General features: G+C 49.5%; 1 long non-coding RNA gene across 1 annotated transcript; it reads right to left on the reverse strand.

Annotated features, from left to right (window-relative positions):
• Positions 1 to 9,420: 9,420 nt before the first annotated feature.
• Positions 9,421 to 20,980, reverse strand: LOC101139392 (uncharacterized). Its single transcript, XR_002005169.3, has 3 exons — positions 20,774 to 20,980; positions 13,969 to 14,239; positions 9,421 to 11,960 (listed from the first exon to the last, which is right to left on the reverse strand). It is a non-coding gene; the product is annotated as an uncharacterized lncRNA (long non-coding RNA).
• Positions 20,981 to 23,174: the final 2,194 nt, after the last annotated feature.

The raw sequence follows: 23,174 nt of genomic DNA on the forward strand, positions 1-23,174 counted from the left end.
AAACACTGCCAGTAGAAATGTGAAACAGTATGGCCCCTTTGGAAAGGTGTTTGGCAGTGTTCTTAAAGTTAAACATACACCCATTACATAGCCCAGAAATTCCACTCCTAGGTACTTACCCAAGAGAATGAAAACATAGACTTGTATGTGAATGTTCACAGCAACATTATTCATAACCACATATTCACAGTAGCCAAACTCTGGAGGCCGGGTGTGGTGGCTCACACCTGTAATCCCAGCACTGTGGGAGGCTGAGGTGGGTGGGTCACTTGAGCTCAGGAGATTGAGACCAGCCTGGCCAACATGGTGAAACCCCATCTCTACTAAAAATACAAAAATTAGCTGGGCATGGTGGTGGGCACCTGTGATCCCAGCTACTGTGGAGGCTGAGGCAGGAGAATCACTTGAACCCCGGAGGTGGAGGTTGCAGTGAGCCAAGATCGTGCCATTGCACTTCAACCTGGGCAACAAGAGCAAAACTCTGTCTCAAAAAATAAATAAATCTGGAAGCAACCCAAATGTCCCTCAATTGGTGAGTAGACAAACTGTGGTTATCCTATGAATTACATCAGAGCAGTTTTTCAGATTTTTTAATGGGCTGGGATTCAAGGCAAAAGCAAAAATGGAATTGATTTAAATAAATAAAAATAAAAGATTTCATCTTTTCTTCCCCTCTCACAATCCCCTCAGGTCACTCTCTGACACACAAAGGAATGGCAAAAATGCAATCCAACATTGAATCATAAATTACTAGACACCAGCAGCTGTGCTAGGTGCTGGGACACCAAGAGGGATCATACCTGGTTTCTGCCCTTGAGAAGCTCACAACGTAAACAGGGATAGAGGTGGGTGCACAGTGAATGCTCATACAGATCAGACTGCAGTGCGGCAAAGCACAAGACAGTGCTTCACTCGGCGGGGGGGATAGTCAGTACTGACTGTGTTAGGAGTTTGAAGACTGTGGCCTCACATAGGAGGTGACAATGAGTAGAACCTTGATGAGACTTTTGTTTCTTTTGAGAGACAGGGTTTCGCTCTGTCACCCAGGCTGTGGCAGGAGTGCAGTGGCACAATCGTAGCTCACTGCAGCCTCAAACTCCTGGCTTAAGTGATCCTCCCACCTTAGCCTCCCTAGCAGCTAGGACTACAGGCGCACTGCCACGCCCGGCTAAGTTTTTTATTTTTTGTAGAGATGGAATCTTGCTGTGTTGCTCAGGCTGGTCTCAAACTCCTGGGCTCAAGCAATCCTTCCACCTTGGCCTCTCAAAGTGCTGGGATTGCAGGAATGAGTCACTGTGCCCAGCCAGGATAAGATAAATTAAATAAGCAGAGAAGGTGGAGAGATGTGGCAGAGGGAACATCCCAGCAGTGCCCCCTGTGACATTTGGGGGAGTCATGGGTATTTTGATGGGGCAGGTGCTTAGGAGCAAACTAATGGGAAAAGAAGCAACGCAGAGCATTTGGTCCCTGGTTTAGCTGTTTGCTGTCTAATGGTCTCTGTGTTTGGGCGTCACCTTCCAAGCCCTGCTTATGCCCACTGGGCCAGTCTCTCAGGAGAGCAACAGGGTACCCTATACCTATTCATTCAGAGCCAGCAGCCAGGTGATTACTCAGCATAAAGAAACTTCTTTTGAGCCACATCATCCACGACATTGGATCCAAACTACTAAGTCCACAAGGCTGCAAAATTTCCCCAATGTATTCATTTGGGTTCCAGTTAAATGGACAATAATGATCCTTTAGGAGTGTGTGTTGAAGTGTGAACACATCCAGCACCTTCTGCTTTACAAAACACTTTCTCACCTGTTGACCAGATGACTCTACCCATGCTCCCACCAGTTAGGGAGGCAGAGAAAATGTACCCCATTTGATAGATGAGGAAACAGGCTGGAGTTGCCAACTAGGTTCAAGGTCGATGTCCCCTGTCACAGTGGCTGAAGGACATAAACAGTGTGAAGGTCAGGGGCGGGAGAAGAAGTGATTTATTGACCAGGTCTCCATCCAGCCTTTTTGGGATATGACTCTTTCAGCAGAATGTCAAAAAGTCTAATTTTCTGTGGACTCCAGAAAAGCTGATTTTGATCAGATCAACAAGCCACCTCAGAGTGTTGAACTCATACCCTCTGGCTTTTTCTGCTAATGACTATGAAATTCACATTCAGTGACGAACCTCTTCTCAGGATGGAATGCTTTTATAGCAATGCTAATTAATAACTTTCTTCTTCTCCTAGCCCTCTTTGTGATGTTGAATCACAGGGCATGGATGCTAGCAGGGCTTTAGAGGCACTAGTAATGTGGTTTTTAAATTTTTTTCATTGACTGATCAGCATCTTTCATCTCCTTGGTTCATAACCTGTGAAGTAGGCAACAGCCTGGATCATTATCCCCATCTTATACGCAAAATAACCAAGAAAAAAAGCGGCTAAGCCACTTCCCCAAGTTGTAGAGCTAGGTCTAGAACATGTCTTATGACTCCCAAACAATGCTCAATCTACTACATCAAACTTCCTTTCTCTTCCACCCTGCAGATTAGATGCAAATTACGACATGCTTGAGCTTCACCAAGAAGGAAACCAGCTCAGGGAGGAGTAGAGGTCTGGCCTTGATGGCAGTGTGGGAGAGCTCCTTGACTCTTACCCTCCCTCCAGAGAGAGAAACAGTTTCCCTTCAAACCATCATGAGGATTGTTGCACGCCAGCTCTGTCTTAACTTAAATATGACTCCAGGTCAATATCAAAAGGAAGGTGAGTGTCCACCTACCCATTCCCCAGTAGCTGGCCACATTGTGCCGTCCTAGCCACAGCTGAGCCTGCTCCAGGCCATTCTCTTGAAACACATACTAGCATCCTCCCCCCAGCCCAGCTTCCACTGACAGGCAGGCTCTGAAGCCAGCAGGCTGCTGCCTGAAGCAGCTCCCAGCAGGAGCTAGATGGAGGCCGGCAAGGTTACAGGTGCTTTTCATCCAGCCTCACAGGAGAGCACCAACTTCCTGCTGCTAGAAATTTGTCTGCAAATTTTTGTCTTCATTCAAATCGATGGATAGAAGCCGGGAGACACTGGGGTGATATGATAACTTGATTAAGCCCCAGAACAGATGACACGGTAGCTTAAAGGCCATGTGCTCTCCTCCTTAACCTCTCCCAGGGAGACCGCAGGCTTTGCTAGTAATTGGCCCATTGTCCTTCCACTGCGATTCCTGCACAAGCCGCGAATCGCCTGGCTAGGGGCTCCTCTCTGGGGCAGCCTTAAATACTCTCAGACCAGTCAGGCCTAGGGAACTGTGAAAAATACCTGTGCAATGGAACATACCAGAGTCACATTCTGAGAAGCTAAAAATGACCCTTACTGAAAACAATGACCTAAGACATTCTCCCATCCTCAAGCACAACTGTAAATTGCAACACACACAGGGATGAAAGCCCAAGGCTGTTAAAAGGTGTTCAAACTTTTAGAATATTCCGTTCTTTTGGGGGAAAATCCCCCTGACCTTTCATTTTTGTTGAGGTTGGTGTCTCCTGCTGGATTACACATTATTGAGAATGTTTTTGATCAACCACTTCCAGATACTCTGGCATTCACTGGTGTGAGCCCGTCTTGGGTGAGCTAATGTGGATACCTGCGTATATCATTGCCTCTGGAAAAGAGATAGGTGGGTTCCAAGCCAGAAAGAAGAGTGCTAAATAGAAGATATAAGTAGAGCTGGGCGTGGGGGCGTGAACAGTGGCTCAGGCCGGTAATCCCAGCACTTTGGGAGGCTGAGGCGGGCAGATCACCTGAGGTCAGGAGTTGGAGACCGGCCTGGCCAACATGCCAAAACCTCATCCCTACTTTGAAAAAAAAAAAGGCCGGGCACAGTGGCTCACGCCTGTAATCCTAGCACTTTGGGAGGCCAAGGCGGGCGGATCCCGAGGTCAGGAGGTCGAGACCATCCTGGCTAACATGGCGAAACCTCGTCTCTACTAAAAATACAAAAAAAAAAAAAATTCGCCAGGCGTGGTGGCGGGCGCCTGTAGTCCCAGCTACTCGGGAGGCTGAGGCAGGAGAATGGCATGAACCCGGGAGGCGGAGCTTGCAGTGAGCGCGGCACTGCACCCCATTCAGCCTGGTCCACAGAGCGGGACTCCGTTTCAAAAAAAAAAAAAAAAAAGTAGCCGGGTGTGGTGGCGGACGCCTGTAATCCCAGCTACTTGGGAGGTTGAGGCAGGAGAATCGCTTGCACCTGGGAGGCGTAGGCTTAGGAAAGAGGAGGCTTCAGTGAGCCGAGACCGCATCACTGCACTCCAGCCTGGGCGACAAAGCGAAGACTCCATCTAAAAAAAAAAAAAAAGATGTAAGTAGATATTTGCTGTGATGATAGTTTTGCATTCTATTTTAAAATCTTCTGTCAGTCTTTGTTCAGTGATAGACTTAAGACATTTAAGAGCTGAGAGGGAGCTGAACAAGAATCCCCTCAACCCATTTTTTTTAGGAATATATGAGAGGAATAAAATTCGCTACTGTCTGCTCAAAGTTTGAGTTGGACCCTTGCTGGGGAATGTGAAAAACAAAGCTGTTGGTGACGCTTTGAAAATCAGCAAGGTGTACTATTAAAGGTTAAATAAATGCTATTTTAAATTCTCATTCATTATGATTTATTGCTCAAGTCTCCCTATGAGAAAGAGGGCTACAGTATGCCAACATCACCCCTTTCTGTCTTTGTCATGGGAATGGAATGTCTTTTGAACTGCTAGAGTAGATAATTCCATGCCTGGAAGAAAAACGAAGGCAGGGGGAGGGGAGAGTAGAAGGAAAAAAGATCCTCTCATTTCCTAATAACTGCAAAGGCCAGGAATGTGCCACAGCGGCATTCAGGAAAATTCGGCGATGCGTGCCACCGTTGGGTGCGCGCCCCGTCCCTCTAGTGCCAGGTGGGGGACTGGGAAGCCGCCTCTGCCATCTGCCAAGGACCCACACGGCCTGAGTGATTTACCCATTCCCGGCAATGGCGAGATTTCTTTCTAAAAAAAAAAAAAAAAAAAGAAAGAAAGAAAAAAAAATCTTTGTTGTTTCGCCGTTGGCCTCTTGGCCTCGAAGGGCAGCGCGCGCCCCGCCTGCAGTCCCCCGGCCCTCGCAGCGCTTGGAGCCTCCAAGCCCGGGCCGCGCGGCTGGAAAGGCCTCTCTGAAGGGGGCGTTCCGCTCTGCCCACTGCGACTCCGGCCATTGTCCTCATTCGCCCCGCACGGGGACTGAGGAGGGGGCTTTTTAAATAGTTCTCCGGGAACAAAGGGGGCTCAGGCGCCGGGCTTCATTACGGGCTCTTTGGCCACACCAGCGGCCCCGCCTCTCGCCACAGCCTCGGCCACAACCAGCCCCAGCCAGTGGCTCAAGGCTGCCGCCGCCGCCAGCTTGCTGGCTCCTCCCCGCCCTCCCCCTCCTGCCCCCTCCGTCCCCTCCCCTCCAGCCCCCGGCCCCCGCTGCGCCCCCGCTGCGCCCACGCCCCGCCGGACCGCTCCCGCCTGCCAGGTAAAAGCAGAGCGCCGGGATCCACCCGGCCCCGGGCCGCTCCAGACCTGCCCCACGCCCTGGCGTGTCCCTTTCCCGGTGGGGACCCTCTAGCGGCCTGAGTTTGAGAGAAGATCTAACCTAAGCCGCCACAGCGAGGGACCACATTTAGAAGATCCGAGCCTGCCTGGCCGTTGTGAGCCTCCTCTCCTGCGGCTGAGCAGACCTAACTGACTACAGCCAGGAGTGGGTCATTCGAGGGTCAGGAGAGGTTTTAGACGTAAAATACACACGTGGGTGACCTCAAACATACTCTCTGAGCCTCTTGTTGAACAAAATGGAGCTAGGCAGTTTGGGGTTCTTTGTTTGTTTGTTTGTTTGTTTTGACATGGAGTCTCACTCTGTCGCCCAAGCTGGAGTGCAGTGGTGCAATCTCGGCTCACTGCAACCTCCGTCTCCCAGGTTCAAGTGATTCTCCTGCCTCAGCCTCCCAAGTAGCTGGGATTACAGGCACGTGCCTCCACGCCTGGCTAATTTTTGTATTTTTAGTAGAGAAAGGGTTTCGCCATGTTGGCCAGGCTGGTCTCGAACTCCTGACCTCAGGTGATCCGCCTGCCTCAGCCTCCCAAAAAGCTGGGATTACAGGAGTGAGCCACCACGTGGAGCTAGGCAGTTTTAAGAGTGATCAATAATGTATGAGACACGCTTCTTTCTAGTAGGTGCTGCTTAAATCATAATTACAGTGTCATTGTCGCATGGAACCTACAGCATCCAACGTAAGAGGCTTTGAAAAGTGCTTCTGGGCCGGACAAGGTGGCTTCCCCCTGTAATCCCAGCAACTCTCGGGGCTGAAGTGGGAGGATTGCTTGAGGCCAGGAGTTCAAGCACAGTCTGGGAAACATGGCAAGAGCTCATCTCTAAAAAATAAAATCAATTAGCCAGGCATGGTGATGCCCACCTGTAGTCTTAGCGACTCAGGGGGCTGAGACACGAGAATTGCTTGAGCCCAGGAGTTTAAGCCTCCATGGAGCTGTGATCACAGCACGGTACTCTAGCCTGGGCAACAAAAGAGACCCAGTCTCTTTTAAAAATTTAAAAATAAAATAAGAATGAAAGTGCTCTGAAGTGATGAGGACCGCAATGGAGCGTCAACAGCAGGCTAGGAAATCATAGCACATGCTCCTCCACTGAGAGAAACCTCCTCCGTGCGCCCCCTGCTCCTGCCTAAGCTCCTCTGCAGAGGGACCTTCAAAGCCTGGGGCAAGCTCCCCCGCAGGTGCTGCACAATGATAAATCCTGATGCATAAGAGCCCCAGACAAGGCTAATGGGCCACGCGTGGGAAGCCAGGAGGTAATTGAATGGAGAGATTTCCCTGGGTGGCTGGGAAGGCTGCTCCACGCTGAACCATGCCAAGCTCCACTGCTCACAGAGGATCTGGCCAGCGCCCGCAGGAAGTGGGTGAAAGAACATTCACTGGTAGAAAAGAGTGCAGCCTCCCAGGGGAGCTTCCCATAGGGCCAAAGAGCTCGCACTCCAGCTCCTCGGTGGCACCCCGGATTAGTTAAAAGGCTGCCCTCATTGGTGCCCACGCAGAGGACTCCTGATACATCAGATGAGGCCTGGGCAGGCAGGTGGGAAGCACAAACCCACAGGCAGCTGAGAACAGATACAAATCCTCTCCTCCATCCAAACAGAAGACCATTTGTTCCTTCTCCGTTGGGGTGGGCACTGAGGAAGGCAGTTTGTTGCAGAGTGGAGCAGACAGCAAGCTGACTGCTGTCCCCAGATTGCCGCCCACACCTAACCAGGACTAGCCCCGGGAGCAAGGAGGGAAAACGTAGGACAGTGACCAACCTTGGCCCTGCGGATGGGTGAGCACACTCCTACTTCTTCACACAGCTCATACCAGGCACCAGATCCCAGTGATGCTGTGTCATCCACAGCACACCAGCGGTTACACCTGAGGTTCCCAAAGAGGTAATGGATTTGGCATTTTCTCTTTTTCTTTCTTTTTTTTTCTTTTTTTCTTTTTTTTTTTTTTTTTTTTGAGACAGAGTCTCGCTTTTGTTGCCCAGGCTGGAGTGCAATGGGACGATCTCGGCTCACAGTAACCTCCGCCTCCTGGGTTTAAGTGATTCTCCTGCCTCAGCCTCCCGAGTGGCTGGGATTACAGGCATGAGTCACCATGCCCAGCTAATTTTGTATTTTTAGTAGAGACGGGGTTTCTCCATGTTGATCAAGCTGGTCTTGAACTCCTGACTTCTGGTGATCCACCCGCCTTGGCCTCCCAAAATGCTGGGATTACAAGCGTGAGCCACCGCGCCTGGCCGGATTTGGCATTTTCTTTTCTTTTCTTTTCTTTTTTTTTGAGACAGAGTCTTGCTCTGTCGCCCAGGCTGGAGTGCAGTGGTGCAATCTCCGCTCACTGCAAGCTCCGCCTCCCGAGTTCACGCCATTCTCCTGCCTCAGCCTCCCAAGTAGCTGGGACTATAGGCGCCCGCCACCACACCTGGCTAATTTTTTGTATTTTTAGTAGAGACGGGGTTTCACCGTGTTGGCCAGGATGGTCTCGATCTCCTGACCTCGTGATCCGCCCGCCTCGGCCTCCCAAAGTGCTGGGATTACAGGCGTGAGCCACCGCCCCCGGCCGGATTTGGCATTTTCAAAGCACACCATCGTTTTCTTGCTGGATTGATGTCTGGCAAGCTTGCCTGATAACTGGCCTGGGTGTACTTCCTTCTTTGATTTGTATATATTTTAATCTTTTATTTACATGCCTGCCTATTTTTTTTCATAGTGACCATGAATTAACTGGAACAGTTTTTTTAATTATTAAAAAAAGAAACAGAACCCATTGAATAGTCTGAGAACTTAGATCTACCAGTGAGAAAAACTGCTAGTTGAGACTAAAATAGAGCTTTAAACTACCAAGAGACGTAGAGGCCCGGGGCGCTTGTGGGCAAGCACGTGTCAGCATGGGGAGGAAGAGGCACAGCCGCAGCCCAGGACCCATGCTTACGCCCTCACCACTTCCATCCTCTCAGATAAGATCATTTCACTCCTGAGAGAGGATCTTCCTTCTCCTAAAGCCTCCTAAACCTCACGGCCCACACCCAGTCTGTCCGACGTGAAGGGACGCTGTCCTAGGGGCGCCGGGGAGCCCAGTGCAGTCAGTCTTCCTGAGGCAAATGTGCCGCACAAGGTTTTCCCCATCTGGGATCGGGGAGCAACTGAAGGCCTGGCTGCTGGAATGCTCCTGAAACACATTAGGTGAGCAGGCCTCAGGCAAGGCGGGATGAGGCCCAGGACAGATGACGCAATCTTGGCCTCCGCTAGAGGGCTGGCTTGGGAAGGAGGTGGAAAGCTTCCATAATGAGATTCCCAGCCCGGCTCAGTCAAGCAGAGGCAGTGACTTTAAGCCAAGGGCCTTGCTCTGGATGGAGCAGAATCCTACGGGCTGCTCTTGGAAGAACTGGTTTAATCTAGAGCAACGGGGTCTCAAAATAAGGGTATTTGTGTACGGAAGGGATGCTTTGGGGGAGAGGAGAGAATATGTAAATATTTTTTGGTGGTGGTTTTAAAAGTCTGGGGAGAAATCTGCTAAATGAAAAACTTAACATACATTTAATATTCACATGCATTGCATATAATAAAACAGTCCATTTTAAGTCTAAAGTTTTGCTTTTTAAAAACTCTGTGAAAGCTTCAAAATGAATTTTGTTCAACCTCCTCTCTTAACTCGACACTTAAATATTAACTGAACTGTTTCTGAACTCCGATTTTGAAGTAGTTAAAAATCTTATTTCATTAGACATTTCTGAAGCCCATAAGACTTCTCCCCAGTGGGGTATGGCCCGCCTGCCCATTGCAGATGAACCAGTACGCTGGCGTGTGAGCGGCCTCCACAGCTCATATGCGGCATGTATATAAAACCAGTGTTTAAGTCAACATCACTTTATTTTTTAAATGCTGGTTTTCAGTCTAATTCACAATTTTTTGGAAACTATAATATACTTGATGCTTTTACAGGCTCTCAACATTGATAATACTTGAATCATTGTGGGTGACCTTGGGCTTCTGGAGCTTTAAGGAACAAAGTTAAGTGACACATCCCCTTGCAGAAAAAGGTATATTCTGTATATCCTATATTCTATATAACTATGGACTAGTCACCCTCCTTATTCTGATTAGCATTCAAAAGCATCAGCACAATAACTGTCATACTCTTTCGACGCGGCATAGCACTGTACATGATATCTGTTCTGTTTCGCTGTTGTACCTTTAGCAAACACTTACTGATTTCCTCCAACGTGCCACGTTCTGTGCTTTCTGTTCTTGAAGCCACATTCAGTAGAAGATACAAACATGGAACAAATAAAGATGGTATTATGTTGTTAAGTGTTAAATTAAAGAAATAAACAGAGAGCAAAAAGGAGGAAGCTAAAAACTCTGCCCAGAAGAGGGAAGAGAAAGTAGGGAAGGCTTCCCTAAGGAGGAGGCATTGGGAATGACTCCTTGCTCTTAGGGACCCTGTCTGGGACTGTAACCACAGCCTCCTGAATGGTCTCCGCTCCCACACTTCAAGCAAGAGGATAAGTAAAGTTCTAACAGTGTGCTGGGGGACAGCCCTTACCACCACCACAACCCGCCATCCCGCCCCCGCCAGGCCTGGAGCTCTTCAGCAGGAGTGGGGAATAGCCATTCTGATTAAAAGTGACAGCCAGACCTCTGCAAGATGTCAACAAGGACCCTCCACCAACTAGTAATAAAGGAACACATTCATTTACTAAGCACTGACATTTTGAAGGGTAAATTCTGGTGAACGACACCCACTCATCCCTCTGACTCCTACTCTTAGCTAATGACCCTGACAGTCAAGTTGCTTTTGTACCTGCTGTTCCTTCTGCCTAGAGCACCTTCCTCCTCTTTAAGGACAGGCAATATAGACACCAATTCATCCGGGAAGCCCTCCTGATAACCCCCAACTAAGGGAACGTCGACATCCTCCACTTCATTCATTCAACTAAAGCTTACTGAGCACACACCGTGTGGCAGACACGAGGGACACAGTGGTGAACAAAACAGACAAAATATACTGCCCTCACGGAGCTTATATTCTAGTGCATGGAAATGAACAATAAGCAAAATAAACAAGGGAAACACATAGTGTATTAAGATAGAGGAGAATCGGTGGGGGCGGCCCACCCTAGCAGGAAAGTGTACTGATAACGGAATTTAGAATTGCTGGTGTGCGGGGCTCATATAAGAGCAAACCCACTTTGAGTTTATTTCACGATTATTTTCAAATTCTCTACAGATGACGCACCTCCTTAGGTCCTGCTCCCAGTCACCATTGAATCGGAATGCCACTGGATTAAAGAGTGACAGGTCAAAGGGAGGAAGCAGAGCAAGGATGGAGAAGGAGGAATGGGTGTCGAATGGGTTGCAATTTTAAATAGGATGGTTAGGGAGGGAGCCATCACTAAGGTGACAATGTGAGTAAAGATCTTGGAGGGAGGCCAGGCGCGGTGGCTCACACCTGTAATCCCAGCACTTTGGGAGGCCGAGGCAGGCGGATCACGAGGTCAGGAGATCAAGACCATCCTGGCTAACATGGTGAAACCCCGTCTCTACTGAAAATACAAAAAAATGAGCTGGGTATGGTGGCTGGTGCGTGTAGTCCCAGCTACTCGGGAGGCTGAGGCAGGAGAATGACGTGAACCTGGGAGGCAGAGCTTGCAGTAAGCAGAGATTGCACCACTGCACTCCAGCCTGGGCGACAGAGCGAGACTCCGTCTCAAAAAAAAAGGTCTTGGAGGGAAAGAGTTCCAAGCAGAAGAAACAGTAAGTGCAAACATCGTGAGGCAGGAGAGAGTGAGCACAGAGGAGAGCAGTGAGAGAACCAGAGAGAACAGGGACACGGACCACACGGTCCTTTGGAATGAATGTGGCTGACAGAGTGAGATGGGAGGGAAAAGATGGGATCTGACTTACTTTTTGAAAGGATTACTCTGGAAGCTGTGTGCAGAAGAGTCTGAAGGCAGGGTTGGAACTTACTGGGAAATGACGAGAACAGGGAGAGCCAGCTAGGAGACTCATAGTACTCCAGCCAAGAGCCAAAGGTGGGTTGGACAAGGGGAGGGCAATAGTGGTGACGAGAAGTGTCTGATTTGGAAACGATGCCTCAGTCAAAGGGAGATAGGAACCTAAGAATCAAAGGGGACACAAAGGATTTTTGGACTCGCCATTGGCTGAGATGGAAAATCTGTGGGCAAGAAGGGGTCTGTGTGTGGGCGGGGTGGGCAGGAGCTCAGCTCAGGATGAAATGTCTGTTACCTGCCAAGCAGGATGTCTTAGAGGCAGTGGATTCTCAGCATACATAACTCTGAGAGTCAGCAGAGAAGTCTAATTTAAAGATGAGTGATGGAGAGTTCCAAGGATTGAGCCTTGATGTTCTTTGTCATTCCTTCGCAGGAATCTGAAGAGAAGATGGCAAAAGAGTCTGAGAGGCAGTGGCCAGAAGGAGAAGGAAAGCAGGTGGATGTGAAGAAAGCGTTCAACGTGGAGGGAGGAACCAGCCATGTCAAATGATGCTGACAGCCAGGCAAGAAGTGTCCACTGCATTTAGCAAAATGAGGACATTGGTGACCTTGACAAGAACAGTGTCAGGGATGACAGTGTGATTGGGGTGGATTCAAGGGAGAATGGGAGGAGAGAATTTGGAGATGATGAGTCCAGACAATCATTTTGGAAAGCGGTAAGAACTGGGGCCATTCTCCTGGGGGAGGAAGTGGGGTCAAGACAAGGTATCTTTACATGGGAGAGATGGCAGCATGGTAGCATGCTGCTAGGAGAGACCCCATAGAGAGGGAAAGATTGATGGTGCAAGGGACAGAAGGGAGACACTGGAGCGATGTCCTTGAGCGGCCAGGAGGGCATGGGATGAATGTTGCAGGGGGAGGGGCTGGCCTGAGCCACGGCGTGAAAAGTTCATCCACAGAACAGGAGAGGGACAGACACAAAACGTGGGCATGCGGTGAGGCAGGGGGTGAGGTGGGGACAGATGCTCGTGAGCATCTCTTCTGATTGCTTTTATCTTTTTCGTGAAGTAGGAAGCTGAGGCATCACCCGAGAAAAAGGCTTAGCAAGTCCGTGTAAGGCAAGCGGGACTGTAAGCTCCATGAGGACAGGAACCTTGTCTCTTGTTCGCCATCGCCCCGCTGTGTGAGCATAGTGCTAGGGAGGTACTAGGTGTTCAAAAGGCATCTATTGGATGATGAGCTAATGAATGGCAAAATGGGCAGATTATCACAGTACCTGAAACCACAGGACCTCACCCTAAATGGGCACAGGCCAGATGCCCAGTGCTTTTTTTTTTTTTTTTTTTTTGAGATGTGGTCTCACTCTGTTGCTCAGCCTGGAGTGCAGTGGCGCAATCACCAACCACTGCAGCCTCGACTTCCTGGGCTCAGGCAATCCTCCCACCTCAGCTTACTGAGCAGCTGGGACTACAGGTGCGCACCACCACACCCAGCTAATTTTTGTACTTTTTGTAGAGACACGGCTTTGCCACGTTGCCCAGGCTGTTATCGAATTCCTGTGCTCAAGTGATCCACCCACCTCCACCTCCAAAAATGCTGGGATTACAGGCGTGAGCCACCATGCCTAGCCTGCCCAGTGCTATTCTGATTCATACACTTATATTTATAGCCATCAAATCTCAGGGCTGCCTTGGGTCCCTGGGCGACCTTTGGCCAGTCTCTTTCCTGCTCTTGCCTCTCTCACCGAGCTTAGAAGAGGCTAGGCTTAGGTCTTCTTGTAAAATGACCAGCTTTCTCTAATTGAAGACCAGGGTACCCTATCACATTTGTATCTATTCTTTGCTCTTTTTCTCTTTCCTAGTGACCCTCATGTTGTCATATTTGTTGCCAAGCTCACTAAGGAGGGCACCATGGGACCAGGGTTGTCACCTCTAGGCAGAGGGGAAGCTTGAAAACGACAACACATGGCCCTAGGATGTTCATAGGCACCATCACAATTCAACTGCTTCATCAAGGCCCAGGGAATATTTTTCTTTGCAAACTACTAGTATTCTATCAGTATGACTAGTAGTTTAAATTGTTTGGAATCTTCTGGTCCAAGGCAGAGCTGTGGGGCTGTGAAGGCAAAGTCCTGCCTGAAATGGGACCCCCTGCAGGGTGCCTGAGGTCTAAGGGTCTGGGTCCTCAGCCACGGGTCACACAGCCTGGAGCCTGTGAGTGGGGAGCCCCTGCCACACTTCCCTCAGCCAGAATCCTAAACCCACAGGAGTCCCGGGGCTCTGCGACACTCTCTAGCCCAACTCTCTTCAACACCAAACCCCTTATGCATCTGTCAGATGGTCCTTCAACTTCTGGGTGAAGTGCCGGTTTAAAAGTGAACTGCCAGAGAAGCAGTCACTCCAGATGTCTTCAAAGGCCAGTGTCTGTAACCCCATCTGTTCTTACCTCAAAGGCCAGGCTCCCATCCATCATGACGGGGAGAGGTGGGAAAGGGCTGGCTGGTCCTGTCAACTCCGATAAACAGGTGAAACACTGGCCAGGTGTTCCTGGAACTGGGATCTCCCCTTTTCTCTCCCATGCTGAGCTGCCTCTTGGAAACATTCGCAAGAGGGTGACAGTCTTCCCTCCAGATCCCTTCTTCGTCCCCAGGGCACCAGAATAGCAGCTGACAGCCCCAGCACAAGTCCTTGGATTCTTTGTCAGGTTTAAGAGGAGGCTGGCGGGTGGAAGATGGGAGAGGAATCCAATTATTTAGTCAATAAACATGTATTGAGAAGCCAGTGTGTGCCCGGCACCCTTCAAGATGCTTGGGATATCTGAGTGAATGAAACCCACAGGATCTGCTGCCTGTGGGGCTTGCATTCTAGTGAGGGGAAAGGTCAGAGTTCAGGCGGAGTCTTCCTGACACAATGGGCTTCCCTTCCCCCAGGGCAAGAGGAATCCAGCCAGGCTCCTGCTGGGCCAGTGGATCAGTCCCCATCCGCTCCCAGAGCAAGCAGCCGCACTCAGCAGAGACCCCACCCTCCAGATCTGCCAAGCACATCGGCTGACTCCAGCTCCCAGAGCCACAGAGCCACTCAGCAATCAAGGAGAGTAGCTCCCAGCCACGGTTGGTGGCAACCCCAGGGCCCGCAGTGGGGGATGCTGTGGGTCCACTCCCTGCCACCTGCTTCCTGCCTGTGTAGCCACAAGGGAAATACCACCTTCTGAGAAGGGGGAGCCTGTCACCCAGATAAGCAGGTTTCGCGGGCCGCTTCCACAGGAAAACATGCTTTCTAAGAAGCCAGTCTCCTTCCTCTCGTTGTTTTCCTGGCAAGCAGAAGCAGCATGAACACCTGCAGATCGCAGCGAGATGGGGTGAATTAAAGTAAACTCTCCTTACTGTTAAAACGCCCAGCATCCCCTCAAATCCTGGGGGTGGCTTCCCAAATATAATCTTTTTAGAGAAAAAAAAATGCCCACATCTACCACTGTTTGCAAGCAATTCAAACAACTTAGGTGTGTCTTCTCCCTGTTGCGGGCAATAAAAAAGAGGCTGCTGACATCTGTTTCCTTTAAGAAACTTGTAAAAAAATCCTCATGCAGATGCGCACGGTTGCTTGGCTATAAGCAAAGCAGCGTGCCGTTCCTGACCATCCAAGGGCCCCTCCTAACCTGAGCACTTGCTGGGGCCAGAAGACCCCTGCCCCAGGAGCTGGCAAGGGGGTACATGGTTCGAGGGTGGGTTTCCAGCTCCTAGGGTGGACCTTTGACCCAACCAACTCCTAATCAGCAAAAGCCAAATGAGACAAAACCACTGTGGGGAAACTTCTTCCTTTTTAAGCCCCAGCTTGTATAAATTAATTCTTTGTATACAACCATGAAAGGAGATTTGAGGTGAAACACAAGTCACCCCAGTGGTGTAATGAACTTTCTGAAGCTTAAAAAAAATCATCAAAACACGGAGACAGTTGGGTGAGACATTTCCTCCAATGCAAAATCAGTTTCTACATCAATGATTCTCAGAATAGGGTAAGGTGGCAGGGGAGAGAGTATAATGAGTTTAGTGGCTTTTTCAAACTACCTGTGTGCCACTCCCATCCTCAATTCTAGAGATTCTGGCACACGCCCCAGGAAGCCTCTCCTGACTGAGAACCCCCGTCATGGTGAGTTCTTCTTACTCAGTGGTTCTTAAAGATGAGCTTGCACCAGAAGCACCTGCAGGGCCCGGTAAAGCCCAAACCACTTGTTCCCACCCCCAGTTTCTGATTCAGTAATCCTGGGGTGGGGTCCAGAATTTGCATTTCTAACAAGTTCCTAGGCGATGCTGTTGCTGGTACCAGGGACTGCACCAAAAATCCTCCGGGTGTTTTGAGGCAGAAGATGATTAAGAACAACTGGGTTGAAAAGAAATTCTTTGCTGTGTATTGCAAAAGAACAAAATCAAACCTCTTTGTAGCACCTCTTGATGCTGATGGCATGGCGGTACACTGAAGTATTGTGGGGGAAATGGCTGAGACCCCAAGGCTAGAGATAAGCACATGACCCAGATTCTAGCTCCATCCCCCCGACTTGCAGATCTCGGACAGGCCAGAGAGTCCCCGCTGTGAGATAAGGTTTGGGGTTGTCAGCTGCTCATTTAGCTAGAGCACGGATGAAAGGAGAATAGGGCGTGGATTCCATCTCCACATGGGTCAGGAAGCTTGTCCTGTCCTGTGGCCATGGGCAGTGGCTTATCAGGGGTCGATCCTCAGGCCACTGAGCAGAAGAATGCAAGGGCGGCCACCCCTCACCAATGAGGCTACTCTGTGCCCACACTCGACCCACCCCAGCTACGGCAGAAACTTTCCACCCAGAAGGAAAGGCCCCATTATTAGAACTCAGAAGCGACTTTGTGGCAACCAAACTTACAGCGTATATGCCAACGTCATACCACACCCCAAAGGTCAGTGATGGTGCCAGTCATGATCTAGAAAGAAACTGGGCCTGCGGTTCCAGGGAAGAAAACCCACAGTCTAGGAAAAGTAGAATTTGAGAATTAACTTTGATTTCCTATTAATTCTTATCCCACCTGGGATTACACTGTCTGATAATTATAAGTGTGGGGTGGGGAAATCGATTCCTGTACTTCCTCCATAGAAGGGAACTTGTTTGTCAGAACTTCCAGGGCCTAGCACAGCCCTGGAACACACTAGATCCTCAGTTAATGATAAATCTGTTACAGTCAGTGCCTCCCAGAGGGGAGAAAATACCATCAAAAGTCAGGACTTTGGGAGCCTGGGAACCTAGTGTTCATCTTAGAGAAGCTCAATGCCGCCTAGCAAGGAATTCTGCAGCCGTGGAGCAAAGATTCCTTCCCCTAATTCTGTTGGCTTGCCTGGCTCTGCTCCTGAATATTTAATTGGAGTAATTAAGCCTATCACCAACAGGCTGTCAGTCCCAGCATTCAAAAACTCTCCTGTTGTTCTTCCAAAGAGTTAATGATCTTCAGGCCTTGAAAAGATCCTGCATTTTTGGCTGGTTATCAAAATCAACTAGAGAAGAGCTGATTCCAGGATGCTGACAGCCTTGCTCTCTTGCTCTGTGGTGGGGGCTGTGCTGGGCTAGGGGAAGAGGACTTGCATTCATACCCACAGACATTCCCACATGCGCACACATACGTGCACATCAACACCAACACCAAAACTTAGGTGTTCACTGATTTCATGAGGCGATTCATTTTCTGCTGGGTGGGGTGAGGGGCGGGTGGGGTAGTGGTGTGGTGCAGCGTTAATGATTCCTGAGACATGTCCTGTCTTGTATGTTTACACCTCTGCAGTTAGCCTTTCTTCTTTTTTGCCCCAGATCCTGCTCAAAGTACCCTTAAGTATGGAATGCATGATGAACAGGCCAGATGATTCTATCAGTTCTCTTGGAGTTTCCTATATTCTATTCTACCCCTCAAGATCACTTTCACTTCCCAGACTAGTCATTACGATGCCCTAAATGCTGGTTAAGGGTCATGACAAAAAAAAAAAAAAAAAAATCCAGCTGAAAACTACTTGGCCATTTTGCATAAAACTGGTGTCAACCCACTGGTCTGTTGTATCACTTGACAGGAGCCCCTTAGGAAATCTCTTTTAGAGCTCAAAAGCCAGGTGAATTTTATCTCTCCTAAGAAATCCATTTACTTTTCCCTGTTTTATTTTTGTCTTGGCTGCCAAGAGCCTCAGAGTTAAATTTAATAACAGTTTTAGGTTTTGTATATTTACTTCCCTCCTTCTTCCTGTGGTCCTGAAAATAAGATAACTATTTTAATAATCTTACTGAATGTATTTTCTTTGTTGTAAGGCATCCAATTTTTTTTTTCTTTTTTAGAAAACACAAGCTATCAATGATCTTAGTGTAAAATAAGAATAAGTGCAGGATCCTGCACTCAGAGGGAAAGCCAATTGCATACAGAATGATGATTCCCTATAAACAAAAATTCCTGAATAAGATTAAGAGGGTCATAGTGGGCCACAAGCTGACGGTGCAACAGTAACCCTGTGCAGGGAAGCGGGTGGTCCCTAAGAGACCAGGCTTCTGAGTGTATGCTATCTTATTTCAGCCCTCCATGAAGCTTTGTGGTTTAGCTTTGCAATGGCCCCTAGAGAAGATCTTACTAAGAGCTGTAGAAAAAGGTTGCGTTGTGCTTAACTACAATCCTTTCACATGTGAGAGCAAGCTAACATACATCCGTTAGACACCTACTGTTTTCAGAATCCTGCCAGAGGAGCAGTAGGTCTTTTTCCTCAGTGGTTTTCTCCCACCCACAGTCACCAGTGTAGATAGAAGCCCTTGGAACCACGTTCCGCAGCAGCACAACAGGTGGGGCTTGGGAAGACGGTGCATCTCCTGCTGGCCAGGCTGCCCAGACCCTGGGGTGAGTGTCCAAGTAGGTCTTGGACTACCCTCTTCCCCCAGCTTTTAGAAAATTCTCACCCAACTGGACTGCTGTGAGGGGGACCTGATCTGAACCCTCAAACTCCTGCTCTGCAAAGCCTAGATCAGACAGAGGCCCAGCCTCAAAAGCACCTCACTGTTCAGGCCACGCAGGCAAGCTCCTGGAAGCTGGGTGTGGAGCACTGCCACACGGTATGGTCCTAATCCTCCTGTCTCATCCTCCGCAGCCTTTGCTCCTGGAGCGGCTGTGTTGGGTGTTCTGGCACCAGTGGCCACACGAGCCATGCTGGCCCCTTTCCCTGACGTTTTTTAAATATAAATTTTTAAATGTGTCTTTGAGATGAAAGCAGGAATGCCAAAAGTAGGCCGACGCTTTCTTGTGTTCAATTACAGCCCTGGGGAGTACCCCACACAAGGAACTGCTCAGAGCTCCAGCCAAGATGAAATCTGCTTTTCCAATAAGCACTTCAAACGGCAGAGGATGTTTTTGGCTGGCTTCAGCAACTGGGAGGCCAACAGTTAATAGGGCTGGGCACAGAGGCAGGGCTGCCCGCCATCGGGGGAAATCTGAAGCTGCCTTTCACAGCAGCTTTCACCGCAACTGAAGTTACAAGACACTTTTCTGGCTCCCCCAGGCCAGTGGCACGAACCCACCTTTGGACTTCATTGAAAAGAACTTCCAAGATTTAATCTTCCAAGATTAAAGATTTTGATATCCAATGTATGGAGAATTAATTACTCTCTATACAGTTTTTCTTCATTATTTTCTCAGGCCAAATTCCTTTACAGTAAGTGTTAGGCATGTCCAAATTATTTTATTGGACTGGAATTTTGTTGGTTTGAATATAGGCCACACCAGAAATGCTGATAAAATGAAATGAGGATACTGATGGTGGTGGTGAGGATGGATGGATGGATGCGTGGATCGATGGATAGATGGATGGATGGATGCATGGATGCATGCATGGATGGATGGATGGATGCATGGATGGATGGATGGATGGATGCATGGATGGATGGATGGATGGATGGATGGATGGATGGATGGATGGATGGATACATAGATTGGCTGGTAGTAGAAGTAGTGGCAGTGTTATAAGCTAAGTAGGGAAAGGTCTAACAGCTCCATTTCCCAAACCTGGAAGCTGAAATTCCACAAAGCAAATGACTGGCCCAAGCTTACCACAGGTGAGCCTGATGTAGAACCCAACCCTTCTAAGTTATGCGCTCCTCAAGACACCAACTTGTACTTCAGTAATCTGTGTCGCGCTGTGACTGCATATCCATGTCCTGCCCTGATACAGAGCTTTCCAGACTCAGTCACAGTCATGGGTGCATTTTGCCTGGTTTAGTTACTAAGTATTGGCCAATTATCAAGTCATGAAGGGAATCGTCACCAGGACTCGGGATTCCAGCTTCATTCTTGAATCCCTAAAGCCATTCCTGGATTTGAACAAATATTTCCTGACCCGTTAGGTAGAAGAAGAAGCACCAGGGTAAACAGCAGCGATTTCCAAATTGCGGTGTGGATAAAGGATTTGTTAAAATACGTATTCCTGGGCCTCATTTCCCTGCCAGGTTCTGAATGAGGAGGTCTGAAGCAGGTGCAGGAAATACAGGTTCAATAGCAAAACACTTAACCTCTTTGAAGTCTCAGTCCAAATGTCACCTGCGTAAGGTTTATCCTGACCACTCTATCTAAAATTACAACACACATACAACCTCGTCACTCCCCAGCACCTCACCCTGCTCTCCTTTTCCCCCTAGTGCTCTCACCTGTTAGATATTGACTTGTTTCTTTTTTATTTATTTATTTTTTTTGAGACAGGGTCTCTCTCTGTCGCCCAGGCTGGAGTGCAGTGGCACAATTACGGCTCACTGCAGTGTCAACCTCCTGGGCTAAGACAATCCTCCTACCTCAGGCTCTCAAGTAGTTGGGGCTACAGGTGCACCACCACACTCAGCTAATTTTTGTATATTTTGGTAGAGATGTGGTTTCACCATGTTGCCCAGGCTGGTCTCAAACTCCTGGGCTCAAGTGATCCTTCCACCTCAGACTCCCAAAGTGTTGGGATTACAAGCATGAGCCACAGCACCCGGCTGACTTATTGCTTATAATTGTTTGTTCTTGGCCTCCTTTGGCCAGGACCTGTCTTCCTCATTGCTGAATCCCATGAGCCTGGAGCCATGCCTAGGTCAGTAACTCCCTGTTGAAAACAACAGAGACTGAAGAAGGAAGTAACTATAATTAATGCAGGTGGTTCGAGATGCACACTTGGAGAAACGCTGCTCCAAGAGCATGAAGTTGGCACCAGCCCGACGGGGGTTGGGTCCCAGCTCTACCCACCTGCTGTGTGACTTCAGACAATTTCAGCCTCCTGCGCATCAGTTCTCTCTCATCTGTGAAATGGAGACAATCCTTCTATCTTAGGGCTGCAACACAAGGATCCAGTAATATAACCAGGCACAGAGCAGGATGCTGCAGCGATACTTCCTCCTCCCTTATCTTCTGGGTGGAATTTTGCAAGCAATGGTGTCTGAGCAGAAAATGAATCTGAAGTCTCCCAGGGGGGAGGGAGCACATTCTGTTTCTCATCAGGCAGAGAGGTGGGGAGGAAGAGTGAATGGAGGTCACCCATCAAGGGGAGTGTATAAGTCATCCCTGCCGGCCACCTCTGCAGCTCACAGGACACATGTTCACCTCCCTCCCTCCCTCCTTCCCTTCCCACCAGCAGAAATGAACAAGCAGTTTCTCTGAGTAAACAGATGATAAATCACTGGCTAGAATCAGTACTCCCGCCAAAGCAGCATCATTGGAGATCTCAGGCAGAGCAAGCGCACGTGCTTGGGGACTGCAATTTGGATTTAGAGGCAGCCCTGCCAGGCCTGCACACTGCTGGGTGAGCATTCCTCCCCAAACAGCCCAGCCCGCTTCCCCGGGGCTCTTGGAGTAAGTCCCGCAGACTCTTGCCAGCCCCACCTGGAAGGACTTAAGCTCCAGCATGGGGGATGTGGGTGAGATGGGAACGAGGATTTCCTGACAGCGATCCTGGAATGGGTGACTGAGCTTATAGACTTTTTCTCTTAGTTTTATGAAGCAGATAGGATTTGGAGGTAAAGAGACAAAATAAAAAAATGTCTACACACACACACACGCAAAGACAAACACACATTACACACCCCAAGGAGAGGAAAAGAGAACAGCCCCTGCAGAGGGGGATCAGGGCATCTGTCCACATGGATGTCAGGACAGTGGCGGGGACACACAATCCAGAGTCCAGAGCCCACGTCCAAGCTCCAGCTCCGCCACTCACTGTCCAGTGACCTTGGACCAGTCTCTCTCCCGGCCTCCTCTCGGGGTTTCTTCCTCTTGAAGCACGAGCATGCATCCCTGATGCTCCCTGAGCTGATGTTTCATGGGTCTCTGATTTCCAGTTGGGCCCTGGCCAGGCGCATTGCGGAGGCAGTAGGGAAACTTGCCCAAATGTGTGGCCACCCCAATCTTCTTGGCCAGCCCCCAGCCCAAGCTGCGATCCAATTCAAAGCTTGGACCTTTACTTTCAGAGTCTACGTTGGAAGGAGCAGGATTCGTACTGACGTCCCACACCTTTTTCCTGGCTTTCTGTCCCCTGTGGAGGCTCTGTGCCTGGCAGGCTAAACACCCTCTGAGCTCTTAGAGACAGTTTCCACCCTCAGCCCCTGCCCCAGCTGTGACAGCCTCAGGGTCAGGCTGAGCCTGGAACCGTATCTGCTCATCTGGATTCAAGGAGAGACTACTGTTCTTCAAAGTAACCCCACTCCCGGTGGAACCCAGCCGCCACTCCCACAGGGCTGTCCAAAGTATCCCACTAGAGACCCCAGCAGGAGCTTCTGAGGAATTAGCGTGGAAAGGGATCTGCCAGGGTCTGGTTGTGTGACCTTGAGCAAGTCCCTTACCCTCTCTGGGTCTCAGTTTCCCCACCTGGCTGGGCTGGCTCTGTGCCATCTGCCCAATGCCCTGTCTGGCCGCTGGCAGCCTCTCCCTCCCTGGGGCTGTAGGGAATGCTCCCCTCACTGGCCAGCCAGGGGTGGGGTTCAAATGGGGGAAGCCAGGAGCAACCCTTGCAGTCAGGGCTCCAGGCAGGAATCAGAAGAGAAGCCTCCGCCTCTTCTCCCCAGCAACATCTCTTCCCGTCTTAGAATTATGGGCTGGCAAAGCCAGGGAGGCTATCAGGCATCATCCAAACCATTATGTACATGGCCTTCCTCCAAATGAAATCTCACACAAATATCAGATTGGAGGTTTGGGAATAGGGATAAGGGGATGGGCAGAGATGAAATATGGCGTGGAACATTTATGATAAAGACAGCTCTGGGCCAGGCACGGTGGTTCACACCTGTAATCCCAGCATTTTGGGAAGCCAAAGCAGGAGGATTGCTTGAGACCAGCCTGGGCAACACAGTGGGACTCCGTCTCTACAAAAAATAAAAAAAAATTAGCTGGGCATGGTGGCGCATGCCTGTAATTCCAGCCTCTCAGGAGGCTGAGGTGGGACAATCGCTTGAGCCTGGGAGGTCAAGGATGCAGTGAGCTGTGGACACACCACTGCACTTCCAGCCTGGGTGACAGAGCAAGACCCTGTCTCAAAAAAAAAAAGACAGTTCTGGCGTCCTGGTTGGGGAAATTCCTCCAGCCATGGAAGACCCTTCCAGCCAGCTGGGGCAGCTAGACAAGACAGCATTGCTCTACTCGGCTGAGTTCTCTTCTC

Source organism: Gorilla gorilla, chromosome 2 (assembly GCF_029281585.2).
Source record: "Gorilla gorilla gorilla isolate KB3781 chromosome 2, NHGRI_mGorGor1-v2.1_pri, whole genome shotgun sequence".
In the NCBI taxonomy this organism is placed as follows: domain Eukaryota; kingdom Metazoa; phylum Chordata; class Mammalia; order Primates; family Hominidae; genus Gorilla; species Gorilla gorilla.